The sequence below is a fragment of the Pelodiscus sinensis genome, chromosome 14, assembly GCF_052426305.1.
Source record: "Pelodiscus sinensis isolate ZL-2025 chromosome 14, ASM5242630v1, whole genome shotgun sequence".
Lineage (NCBI taxonomy): Eukaryota > Metazoa > Chordata > Testudines > Trionychidae > Pelodiscus > Pelodiscus sinensis.
Window position 1 is genome coordinate 35,491,818 of NC_143065.1, and position 13,026 is coordinate 35,504,843.

Genomic DNA, 13,026 nt, shown 5'->3' on the forward strand with positions numbered 1-13,026 from the left:
TTGTTGCTAATGGGACAAATCACCTCAGCCTCACTGAGGAAAAACCTAGATGAGGGAAGCTAGAAAGGAGGAATTTTACTAAAATCATTACTCCTACATAAAAGAGTATTAGAGTAAGATCCTTCCTATCCAACAGAATGTTCACCCCTCACAGCATATGGATACTATAAAGGATGAGATGGAGGGAAGGAGTATCTACATGGAAGGACAACATTGTACTGAAGAACATATATTTTTATTGACTCCCCACAGCTTGCTTTTTTCAGCTATGTAATGCCAAAGGAGTTGTGCTGACCAGAGATTTTCTTGCTTCACAGTTTCTCCTAGGATCCCAACTTAGATGTTCCCAGTGCAGATGGAACTCCATAGAAAGATTCAGCCACAGACTACATGGACAGCTGGGTGTATTACCCATGGGTTTGATGGTGGGATGATATGCTCGGGTCCCAACCTCTCATTCCCTCAAACAGATCCACAACTATGCAGAGGACTCTCTGAAAGTTGTGTGTGGCCATAGTGGTACGGGCGTGCTGATCTCCTCTCTCCATCACAGGGAGATACAGGCCCATAGAGTGGATTACAAACTAAAAATGAGTCACCTGTGTAATACTGTGAAAGAAAGAAAGAAAGAAAGAAAGAAAGAAAGAAAGAAAGAAAGAAAGAAAGAAAGAAAGAAAGAAAGAAAGAAAGAAAGAAAGAAAGAAAGAAAGAAAGAAAGAATTCTGAAATGTATTAGCAGGAGTGTTGTAAACAAAAAGCAATTCTTCTATTCCACTTAGCACTTATAAGGCCTCATCTAGGGTATTGTGCCTAGTTCTGGGCACCACACTCTTCATGAAAGATGTGGAGGAAGTCCAGAGGAGAAGAACAAAAATGATGAATGGACTAGAAAATATAACCCACTAAAAGATTTACCCGGTATTGCTCAAGTCTTTAACTCAATTAATTTGGAGGGGGTTTTTTTTAAATAAATGAAAATATCCATGCTTCATTTAAATCATTGCTCTGGGGTGGGGCTGGGGATGAGGAGCCCAGTATGAGGACTGCCCCAGCTAACTTTCACATCAGTAGCTTGGGGCTATGGCCACTGCAGCTCCAGCAGGCATAGCCAGGGGAGGGTTGCATGTCCCCTGGCTGGGGCAGATCCAGGTTCATCTGCCCCCTGCACTCCTCGGTCAGGGTATGTCTAGACTGCAGGCTTCTTGCGCAAGAAGCTTTTATCCGAAGAGATCTTCAGCAAAAAATTCTTGCACAAGAGCGCGTCCACATGACAAAGTGAATCGAAAAAGCGGTGCGCTTTTGCAAAAGAGAGTGTCCAAACTGCAAGTAAGCTCTGATTGCTATGCACAGAATGGCCACCAGAGCACCTGTGCTTTTTGCTCTTTCCTCTTTTGTGCAAAGAATCCCTCTTACCCATCCACACATGCCTTGTTGTGAAAGAGTTCTTTCGCAAAAAGGCGTTTTTCCTTGTAGAATGAGGAATACCTATGCTGGAAAAAAACTCTGTTCTTTCAAATTTTTTGTGCAAAATCATGCTTGAGGTGTGGACGCTCCGCAAGTTTTTTTTTTAAAAAAGCCATTTTTCCGAAAAGAGTCTGTCATGTAGACATAGCCTCAGAGTGAGGGAATGAAGCAAAACATGCACTTTCATCAGACCACAAGCAGAAGGGGAACAGTCATCAGTGTTCCTGTATGAAATGGGAGGGGGATTTATCCCCACACCTACCCTTCCTAAAGTGCACCGGGAGGTGCGTGTGTCAGACGCTCTGAGCTGGTATAGTTCCAGAGAGGAAGAGGCATGCCCCCAGCCAGACCCTTTCACCTTCTCAGTGATTCTGTCTCTTTTCTGAATGGTTTTATGAGAAGCAATCCCATTTCGGACATATCACATTTCCTGCCACAACCAACCCCTGGCCTTGCTTTAAGCTATGATAAGTGTACCAAATTTAGTGCTCCTAGCTCTTCCCCTTTAGGAGGAGTTCTTGAACAGAGAGACAGACTCTCTGAAATATATAGTAGCTAAAGAAAGATTGAAAGAAGGGGGTTGTTTAGTCTGGAGAAGAGACAACTGAGGGGGGACATGGTAACAGTTTTAACTATAGAAAACAGGTTGTTATAAAGAGGAGGGTGATAAATTGTTTTCCTTACCTCCAAGGACAGGATAAAAAATAATAATCTTAAATTGCAGCCAGGGAGATTTAAGTTAGACATTCAGAAAAACTTCCGAACTGTCAGGGTAGTTAAATGCTGAAACAAATTAGGGAAGTTGTGAAATTGCCTGGTTCAAGAACAGGTTAAACAAACTCTTGTCCAAGATGGTTTAATAATACTTAGTCCCGCAATAATGGAGGGGAATCAACTAGGCATCCTACCTAGGTCCCTTCCACTCCTACTTTTTTATGATTTCTGATTCTACATCCATGCATTCCAGACCAATAGATTTTTTTTCCCCACGACACAGATCTGATTTCATAAACTGAAATGCTTATTTAAGTAATCCCTGCCTTTTAATCTCTATTAGTGGCATAAATGGAACAGCTGGACAGAGAGAAGCAAATTTACACACCCTTAAACAAGCAGCTTCCTTGGGGACTTACCTTTTCCTCTGTTCTAATGTGAGAAGCACTTTCTCTTTCTTTTTCTTATATCTTTATCTTTATTGATTTTATAATAAACTTTGTGTTATCCATGATCAGCATTTTTTCAGATACAAAGATGATAGTTTGCACTTACAGTATAATACTTGGCCGTCCTGGGTTCTTCCACTCAAGTACCTCAAAACACTTTATGAGCCTCGTGTAATTAATGCTGATCAATGTCAAGGCAGATCCTGTTTTAAATAACTCTGCTTTTTCTCCAAGAGAGTTGAGTCCTGCAACCTCCTGAATTATTGCTTAGTGCAACACAAATAATCCAACTCAAACACAGCCAACTTCACCTTATTTATAAACAGCCAACATGGGACCTATTATTAACAGGTAATCCAAGCATCTTAGATTACATCTGTTTCGATTCGCATGAAATGCAAGTGAAGCATGCTTTGATTTTGTTGGCTGGAGAGAGGAGGAATCCTTGCTTTGGGGTCTTGACACCATCCCCACTCCAACACACTTCACTCCATGTCAGTTATTGTAAAATAACTGATCGTCCACATGAAGTCGCATCTTTTAATCAATCTGTCCTTTCCCACAGTCAAGATTTCAAGTGCAGGGAAAACCACCAGGGTTCTGTGCATTATAAAACTTTTAGCAAGAGGCTAATGAAATGCAAAGCTTTCTATAAGACCAGCACTAGCCTTCCTATCAAATCATCTGAAATATTTATTTGCCCTCTTGAATAATTGATAGGGGCATCAGCTCTCCCGGTCAATTGATTTATTAAGGGACTGTTTGGAATTAAACAGCTTAAAGTTATTAGATTTAGCAGCGACCTTGCTTGTTAGCATATTCATTTACCTACGGGAGCTCCCATTAGATATTGTTAATACATGACGTTCCCAGTCACGGCCTGGATCGCCTCAAATTGCATTAACACTGGGCTGTTTAGCCACAGAATAACAGGTTTGATTGAGTGCTTGGGTTTGGTGTAATTAGATTTTCCTAGAAAAGGAGGGACTGTTTTAATGCTGTGTGCGTTAAGCTAGATATGTCATCAGCATTACTGTAATTGGCAAACAGGAGCGTTGGAGACCAGGCTGTGTATGAATGTTTGTGATTATGGCTTGTCTTCCCATTGTCATAGATGGCCCACAATAGCTGATAAAAAGAAGCTGGCCTCTTTAATAAGCATCTCTTTTGAAACCAGTGAAATATTCTATCCTGAATAATGGGATCCATTTATTGTTAGTTAAAACTGCCAATTATTTCTTTGATTGAGGAGGTTATAAGACTGGTTAATCAATGATGAAAATGGTATGGGTGGATGGGTGCATGCATACATGCACATGTGTTTCTACTCTATGGATTTGTCATCTATATAGAAGAGGACCATGTGTACCAGAACTCCTGCTTACTGACTTCCAACTCTACTGAAGCTCATTACAGAACATTTGGAACCCAATTTTCTTCTTTTTTACTCTGGTTTCACACTGGTGTCACTCCACTGATTTCAGTTCCACCAGCTTGAAATCCCAGTGGTGAATCAGGCACTTCATTGTTAATGACATGCATCTTGCTATAATGAAAGGTGCATGCAAGTAATCAAGTTCTTAACTGAGGGGGCCCCTGTGGGTCAAATTTGGCCTGCAGATGTGTGTGCGTGAAATTCAATAAGCTATCAATGATAAAACTTTCGTGCAGCTGCACATGCAATACTGTGCTCAATGCTGTACACCTTATTACCAAAGCAATATTGAGAAATTGGAGGAAGTCACAAAAATTATCAGAATCCACGAGGAGCTCTGTGGCCCCTTAAAGACAGTGTTATATGAGCATAAGCTTTCATGGGCTGGTGTCATCTGACAAAAGCTTATGCCCAAATAAAACTGTTAAAATGCCACAGGACTCCTGGTGGATTTTGCTGAAACAGACAAACATGGCTGCCCCTCTGAAAAATGATCAAAGGGCTTGCTGGACCAACTTACAATGGAAGGTTTAAAAGAGTAAAGAGATGAGTGGATAACATGTTATCAATCTAGATAAATATTTGAAAAGTATAGATAGTAAGCACAGGGAGGAAAAGTTAAGGTGGCATATAAGGTATAACTTGGAACAATGAGATAAAATTGTAATACGGAAAACATATGTTGAAAATTAGGAAAATTGTCTTGACTATAAAGTGCATTAGGCTATAAAATAGTCACTTAAGCCCTAACATCTAACCGTGTAGATTTAAGTTGGACAAAACACGGGGAAATATATGATGGGGACAAGACTATACTGGCAGGCAAATGAATTAGGTCAGTTAATGAATCTGAAATGTTATGATATTATTTCCATCTAATGTATTTGTGCCCTTTTTTCCTAATGTGTCTGAGTGAGGAATCTGGCCTTCGCAGTTTTATCCGGCAGCCTATTAGAACTAATGGTAGTCAAGTTAAAAATACGATGAGGTAATTGGCTCTGTGAATATGGGAAAGGCAGTGGATGTGACACACCTTGACTTTAGCAAAGCTTTTGATACGGTCTCCCACAGTATTCTTGCCAGCAAGTTATAGAAGTATGGATTGGATAAATGGACTGTATGGTGGATAGAAAGCTAGCTACCTCCACCGTGCAGGTAGCAGGTTATATCAGGCTCAACAGGTAGCAATCAATGGCTTGATGTCTAGTTGGCGGTTAGTATCAAGTGGAGTGCCTCGCAGTTCTGGGACCAGTTTTGTTCAACATCTTTGTTAATGACCTGGATGAGGGGATGAATTACACCTTCAGCAAGTTTGCAGATGGCACTAAGCAAGGGGAAGAGACAGATATACTGGAGAGTAGAGACAGAGTACAGAGTGACCTAGATAAATAGGAGGATTGGGCCAAAAGAAATCTGATGAGGTTTAACAAGGACAAGTGTAGAGTCCTGCACTTGGGACGGAAGAATCCTAAGCATTGTTACAGGCTGGGGACCAACTGGTTAAGTGGCAGTTCTGCAGAAAAGGACCTGAGGATTACAGTGGATGAGAAGCTGGATATGAGTCAACAGGGTGCCCTTGTAGCCAAGAAGGTGAATGGCATATTAGAGTGCATTAGTAGGAGCATTGTCAGCAGATCTAGGAAATTATTATTTCCCTTTATTTGGCTCTGGTTAGGCCACATCTGGAGTATTGCATCCATTTTTGGGCCCCCATTACAGAAAGGATGTGGACACGTCGGAGAAAGTCCAGCGAAGGGCAACAAAAATGATTAGGCGGATGGAGAAATGGCTTATGAGGAGAGGCTGAGGTATATAGGCATATTTAATCTAAAGAAGAGAAGAGTGAGGAGGAATTTGTTAGCAGCCTTCAACTACCTGAAGCAGGCTTTCGAAGAAGATAGAGAGAGCCTGGTCTCAGTAGTGACAGATGACAGAATGAGGAGCAATGGTCTCAAGTTGCAGTGGGGGAGTTCTAGGTTGGATATTAGAAAGTAGTATTTCACAGGGAGAGTGGTGAAGCACTGGAATGGTTTACCTAGAGAGTGACCCATAATTTGAAAACCCTAAAACCACTGCCCTAAAACCAGTGAATAGTTGATTGAATGTTGAACATTTCTGCCATTTTTACTAGTCCAGTGTGATGAAAACACAACTGTTTTACTTGGTTTACTGTTAACATGTTGATGATCCTGTGTATATCCTTTAAGAAGAGTTCAATGACCTCAGACCCTTTCACCAAACAGATTTGGGCTCTTTTATAGGCTCTGGGAACTAAGATAAGCCATCTTTGCTGAGTGAGTAATATACAAGTGGACTAACTGAAATCAGGGAGACTCTGTTTGTAATAAGGAGCTATTCAGCATGTGTAAATGTGGAACAATTGGGCCTGGTGGGATTAATCTTATATGTTCTTGTGTGTTAGGCATGGCACTGAACTGGACACACACTCCCTCACCATGGGAGGTTGAATAAAATAGACCATATCTTGCATTCCTGGGCTAATGTTTTATTTAAGGAATCAATTACAGTGGTGATTCTTTAAAAAAAGAAATGAATGTTTAAAATCATCATTGTTATTTTGCTGAGCCCTGGTTCAGTTCATTTGCAAGGAACTGCCTCCTTAAATAGCTGAGTTGCTTCCCCCAACCCTGCCCTTGCAAAACAGCATTTTTAAAGCTAAGGAAAAAAGTGTTTACCAAAGGAAAGGTAACAGAAAGTGCTGCCCAAACCTTAATCACTGTTTACTGATTTAGTCTATTTTATTAGCAGCTAGTGTTTTTCCAGAGAGCCATTTTCCTGGCAGGGTGCAAAGACTACTGTCAGGGGCAAAAAAGTCTGTGTTTTGTTACTACTTCCCTCTCGTGTCTGGCTTAATAACTGCCACTGGCAGGCTACTGCAAGAAGGCGGGCAGAACTGCGGTGTCACAGTTCAGCTACTGACATTGGTCCTCAATAGTGTGAAAGAGCGCTAGATTATAAAGCTAGAGGGTGGCTACAAAAGATCCAACCGGGCATAAAAACAATATATGCTGCATGCTGTGTCTCCTCTCCTGGGGTGACACAGGCATTGAAAATGGTCAGGAATTTCACCCTTGACATGGAGAGATTTGGGAGTGATTTGTTGATTTACACCTGTTTAAGTGTCCAAATTACAATAACGTATTTGGGGAGGGAAACAAAATAAAATAAAAGACATAAAGCTAGTTAGAAAAACATTCATGTTTTAGTACAGTTTTTCCTTCTCCCTACTCCTACCCACCATTTGTCACAGTCAACTACTGAAATCCTCTATTAATCGCTAAATCCAGATAATAGCGGAGGTGGGTTGGCTGACCTGTGAAATTAGGTCTGCATGTAAAAAGGAATTGAACTGCATGAGCTTTGGAAATAACTCTGTCGGTATTTACATTAGCATTTGAACATCAAAGATCTCCCCTGGGCTCATCTAGGTTCCTCTAATCCAAGCACCAATGAAATAGCTCAACTTTCCCCACTCCCTCCCACCCTTCCAAAAATGCCATCATAGAAACACTATGGCTACGTCTATACTACCAAGATTTTGCACAAATACTTTTAACGGAATAGTTTTTCCGTTAAAAGTATTTGCGCAAGAGAGCGTCTACACTGGCATGTGCTTTTGCGCAAGAGATGTGCTTTTGCTCAAAAGCATCCGTGACAGTGTAGATGCTCTCTTGCGCAAGGAAGCTCCAACGGCCATTTTAGCCATAGGGCTTTCTTGCACAAGAAATTAACGTTGCCTGTCTACACTGGCCTCTTGCGCAAGAATACTTGCGCAAGAGGGCTTATCCTTGAGCGGGAGCATCAGAGTATTTGCGCAAGAAGCACTGATTTTGTACATTACAACGTCAGTGTTCTTGAGCAAATACCTGCAGCCAGTGTAGACAGGCGGCAAGATTTTGTGCAAAAGCAGCCACTTGTGCGCAAAATCTTGCTAATGTAGACACAGCCTATGAGATGTACCAGCCAATCAAAAGGCAAGGGACAGGGCTTTCACAGTGTGTTGGGTCCTTCATTTCCAGGAGGCTGTGGTCCAAAGACATTCACTACCACTAAGAGAAGGAGGAAACAGAATTTTTTTTATTTAACAGAGAACACAGTTTATCCTGGCATGCAGGCTTGCTTACAAATAGTAATTTCCATATATAAAGTAGGGTTCTAAGGGTGCAGCTACACAAGCACCCGAAACTCAAAATAAGATACGAGTCTTATTTTAAGTCTATTTCAAAATAGGCTATTTCAAAATTTGGTGCTGTCTACACAGTAACAAATTTCTAAATAAAGCATGATTGAGACATCCCTTACTCGTCGTACGATGAGGTTTACAGAGATGGTAAAATAGCACATCCACTATATTTCTAAATAGCAGTCACGTTCAAAAGATGTGGGGTAGCAATTTCAGGATACCTCTGGTTTCCTGAAACAGCATTACAGTGTGCTAGGATCAGAAACCTATGTGGAGTTGAATTAACAGCAAGGCCAGAAATGATTTTTGAAAACATAATTGGCTTGGCTTTTATTGGGGCTCACAGAAAGTAAGTGAATTGATGTATTCAAATCACCAGATATGTCACCATAGAAATAGTTTTTACAGCCCTTTCTTGTCTGAGGAGCTCAAGACTTTTATACATAATTAATTAAGTGCCAAAGTGTCCCTTCTGCAGTATTATTATTACTCTCTGTTTTACAGATGTGGAAACTGAGACCTTAAACAATTTACAGTTCGCAAGGTTCCAGAACAACCCAGCAGAAGTGCTGAGATATTAGTACTCATTAGTACTCATTAGTCTCTATTTTTTACTCCATTCCATTCTACTTTCCTTGTGGTTGTCAGGTTTGTTCCATGAATGTTTGAATTGCACTTAAATGTTTCTGGTTTCTCTCTGATACGACAGCTGATTTGATTAAGCCTAGAAACATGGGTGATACCAAATACAAAGAGACTAGAATTTATTTTACTTGGTATCACTCACAGTATTTGCATAAATACAGACTACTCAAGTGAGTAAGGGATTGTGATTATAACCAGAATCTCTATATACCTATAACCATATGTTGTTCCTGGTTATAGACTAATAGCTGTGTTTTCCACACTTTAAACCCATCGTAAACTTGTTACAAATGTGTCTCAGATATAGAGGAGCAGGACTGTGAGGAGAGAATGGGATTTTTTTGCACTCCTAGTATCTGGGAACTTCATTTATAAACATTTTGTCTGAAAATTCTTACAATTGCAAATGAAGACAGCCTACTGTCCTCATGCCATTTGCTTGATGCGATGTGAGGAAACCAATGCAACAACCTATGAAATGACCATTATGTGACATCTCTGCTCAAATAAATGGATTAGTTTCTCAGCACTATTTTAGCAACAGTTTGTAGAATAAGAGGATAATCAACCAAACAAAACTCCAGAGAGTATTCTAAAGTGCTGAACCCCAAATGTCCCAGCTCATCATCGGTTTTTTGAAACTCTGTGTGTTATATTTTCATCCTAAAGTATTTTCAGAGTATCAGCAAGCATACACCATGTGTCACCGCAGTTTTTCCTTTTGCCTTCTTAACCTTTAATGAGGCGTGTTGGGGGAAGGAAGAATCATTTACCTCTATTTGCTAATAGCGGCGAGGAGTCCTGTGGCACCTTATAGACTAACTGAAGTGTGGGAGCATAAGCTTTCGTGGGCAAAGACCCACTTCGTCAGATGCATCTGACGAAGTGGGCCTTTGCCCACGAAAGCTTATGCTCCCACACTTCAGTTAGTCTATAAGGTGCCACAGGACTCCTCACCACTTTTGCAGATTCAGACTAACACGGCTACCCCTCTGATATTTGCTAATAGTTTTTGTGAATTACACAGCATCAAGTACTTCTTTCTCATGAGGCTCATTTGGGGAGACATCGGTTGCTTTTCTCAAGAAACCCAAAGGTTAATCTACCATTGCTTTAAAAAAATAAAAAAAGACCATTGAAAATTATAACCTAATCTAGGGGAAAATGGACGATAGATACATAAATAAAGCCAGTTCTAATTTTTTAAATAATTATTATCATGCCATCATCAGCAGGGGTATCAACAAAAGTCTCTTTCCTTTCTAATTCCTCTTCCCCACCACCTCTTTTTAATGGGCATTAACAAAAGTTTATCTCAAGAGGGGAAAAAAGAGAAGGGGGAAGAAAAGAGGAGGAAGAAGAGAGAGATCACCTTTAATGCTTTTTCCTTTCTTTTCTTGCCTTTTTTTAAATGACAATAGAATTTTTTTCCTAAAGTTGTATTAGGGATTCACTTAAGCAGAAATGAACTGTAATATGCAAATAGTTCTAATTGGACTGCTAATAGAGCGTGTCTCTGTTGTTTTTTTGTAGGGAGTTTTATGCCTATGTAATCAGTGCAGACAGCCGTTAAGTAAATGAAGAGGCAACTAACAATGTCAGAAAAGAGACCGGGCGGTTCCAGCTGACACTACCCTAATCTTCCAGGACCCATTAAATGGCAGTTTCAACGCATTACCTACCATAACATCCTTGAATATCACTGATTTTATTTGCAGTATCAAACATTCCATTTCATGCCCCATTAACAGTAGGAGCCTGAGCTTTTTGACGCAGCTAAACATTTTACTAACTACCTGGACTAAGTAACCAATTAACTTTTGGAGACAATACGGCCAATTAAGCGCGAAAAGGTAAGGCTGTCATCCCCCACTAAAATTGAATTTCCTTTTCCTGATGGCACTTATTGTAAGCGTTCAATTGTTATGGAGATTTGGTCCCTATTAAAAGGATGAAGCCGAAGGATAATGAGAAAGTTCAGAGGACTTGGTGCCTAAAGAGTAGGTCAGAAAGTGTCCCAGTTGGTCACTAATTCAGTCATCTTTTCTTCATGCTAGCTCGTTTAGTGGATGGGATTGGTGACGTGGCTCTAATATGACCTACCATAACCGTATGCCTCACAATATGGCAGCCTCCAAGACACATGGGGAGTTTGAGATACTAAATGGTAAAAAAATAAAACCACCATCAACTTTTTATTAATAGCAGAAATATTACATCCTCCTGAATTATTGTATTAGTTATTAGCTTTCGGAACCTGTAAGAAGACACCTAAGGTAAGCAGGAGGCATGCATTACTATGAGGTAAGGTGATAGTTATCTTGGACATCAACCCTCTGCATTTAGGCCAGGCACAAACACATTTTTGGTGAGGGGTCTTCTTGTAATTCCTTCTGATTTTAATGTACGCCATCAGAGTTAAGTCTATTTCTATGTCTTGGGGCAAATATCACTCTAGGCAAACCACAGTACTTGCCTTTGGTTAGAAAAAGACACAAGATACCATAATTGCTGTAGAGTAAGGAAAGTTGAGTTTTGAATGGCATTGAACACAAATATCTTTCATCTTCTGAAGCAAAAGGCTTTTTTTTTCCTGAAAGGCCATATCTATATTCCCACAGTGTATGTAAAAGTGGGTGTTTCACATGTACAGAAAAATTATATAAATTTTTAGTTCCACTTTAGTTCCACAAAATTTCTTAGTTTCACTTTAGAATATTGCCCAAAGGGAAAACTAGCTTGTGAGATCTGAGTAAGTTTATCATCATCATCAACTCCACAATTTATATGTTCAGCTAAGGATCTCAAAGCACTGTACATTGGAATGGCTCTTTAGGTTACTTCATGATCATAGGCAGACAGGAGTGAGAAGCCAGAGATTCAAATCACACCTACTCAGATCCTTCCCCCCCCCCCCCCCCCCACAGTTCAGGGGAGTTCAGATCAGTGTTTTTTTGGTATCTTATAAAGGACTAACTGAAAAGTTTGACCTAAACTTCAACAAAACATGGAGGTGTTCACTACTGGGTCTTTGGTTCAGACCTAAGTCTGCACGTGTACTTAGCAGATCACATCTCTGAAAACACGGGTCATGCTATCTCTCTTTGAGTCAGAGTCCTCTAGAGGAATTTAGCAATAGATAATCAGCTGCATATGTATTTACAGCTCAATATGTCCTGATAATTCTTACATATGGAGAATGTCATTGGTTTCCTGCTGTGGTTATGCCTTTTAAATTTAGTTGCTTGTACCAAGTGTGATATGGGATGGTAAGCACATGCACACGAGCGCACACACACTCAGTTCCTGGAGGAAATCATCCCATTTGGCAATTATTATGACTCTCCTCCAGGAGGGACTGGTTTCTGAGAGGCTGCCTGCCCAAGCCAGGCATCAAACACCATCAGTGCTACATCAAAGGACTGGATTTCTGTGATGCCATATGGTGTAGCATCCCTTTAACTACAATGTCAGTAGTCTGTTAACAATGCAAGTATAATCAAACTGCTAATGTACTGGATCCATTTTGAGGAGGCCAGCAAGCAACACATTTGGGAGACTGAAACCAAAGCCTGGTTTCCATTTGTGGTTTTTCACACTGCTCTGTGAATATTTTCAATATGTAAGACAAAACTAAACCCATATTAAGACAACAGCCTGCACTGACATAACAGTTAAAGATTATCCTAGCCACAACACAGCCAGTTTAGATGATTAATCCAATCTCTCGAATGCGTGGAATAGCCAAACAGGAAAGCACTATACTCTAACAGCAAAAATGTGTCTTGGGCTTTTCACTACAATTCTTTACACCACTAAACAATTACTGGTGACTAGAACACCCCTCGTCCTCCCATTGCTACTTATGGTTACAGGATTTTACTGGCTCTCCTATTAAATCTTCCAATTAAAGCTGGTGTCATTAGGCATTTGCAGGCCCCTGATTAAAAATGTGAGGCAGTGTCATTACCTTAGTTAACATACTACACTGCTTTTAGGAGCATGATGTCCAGGTTATTGTGGGAAGCAGGGATTGCAAAAAGCTGGCATCAGCCATGGTTGTGGATAGATCTCAGTAGCTGGCAAAAAGAATGTTTTACCATGTACTCTGCTGA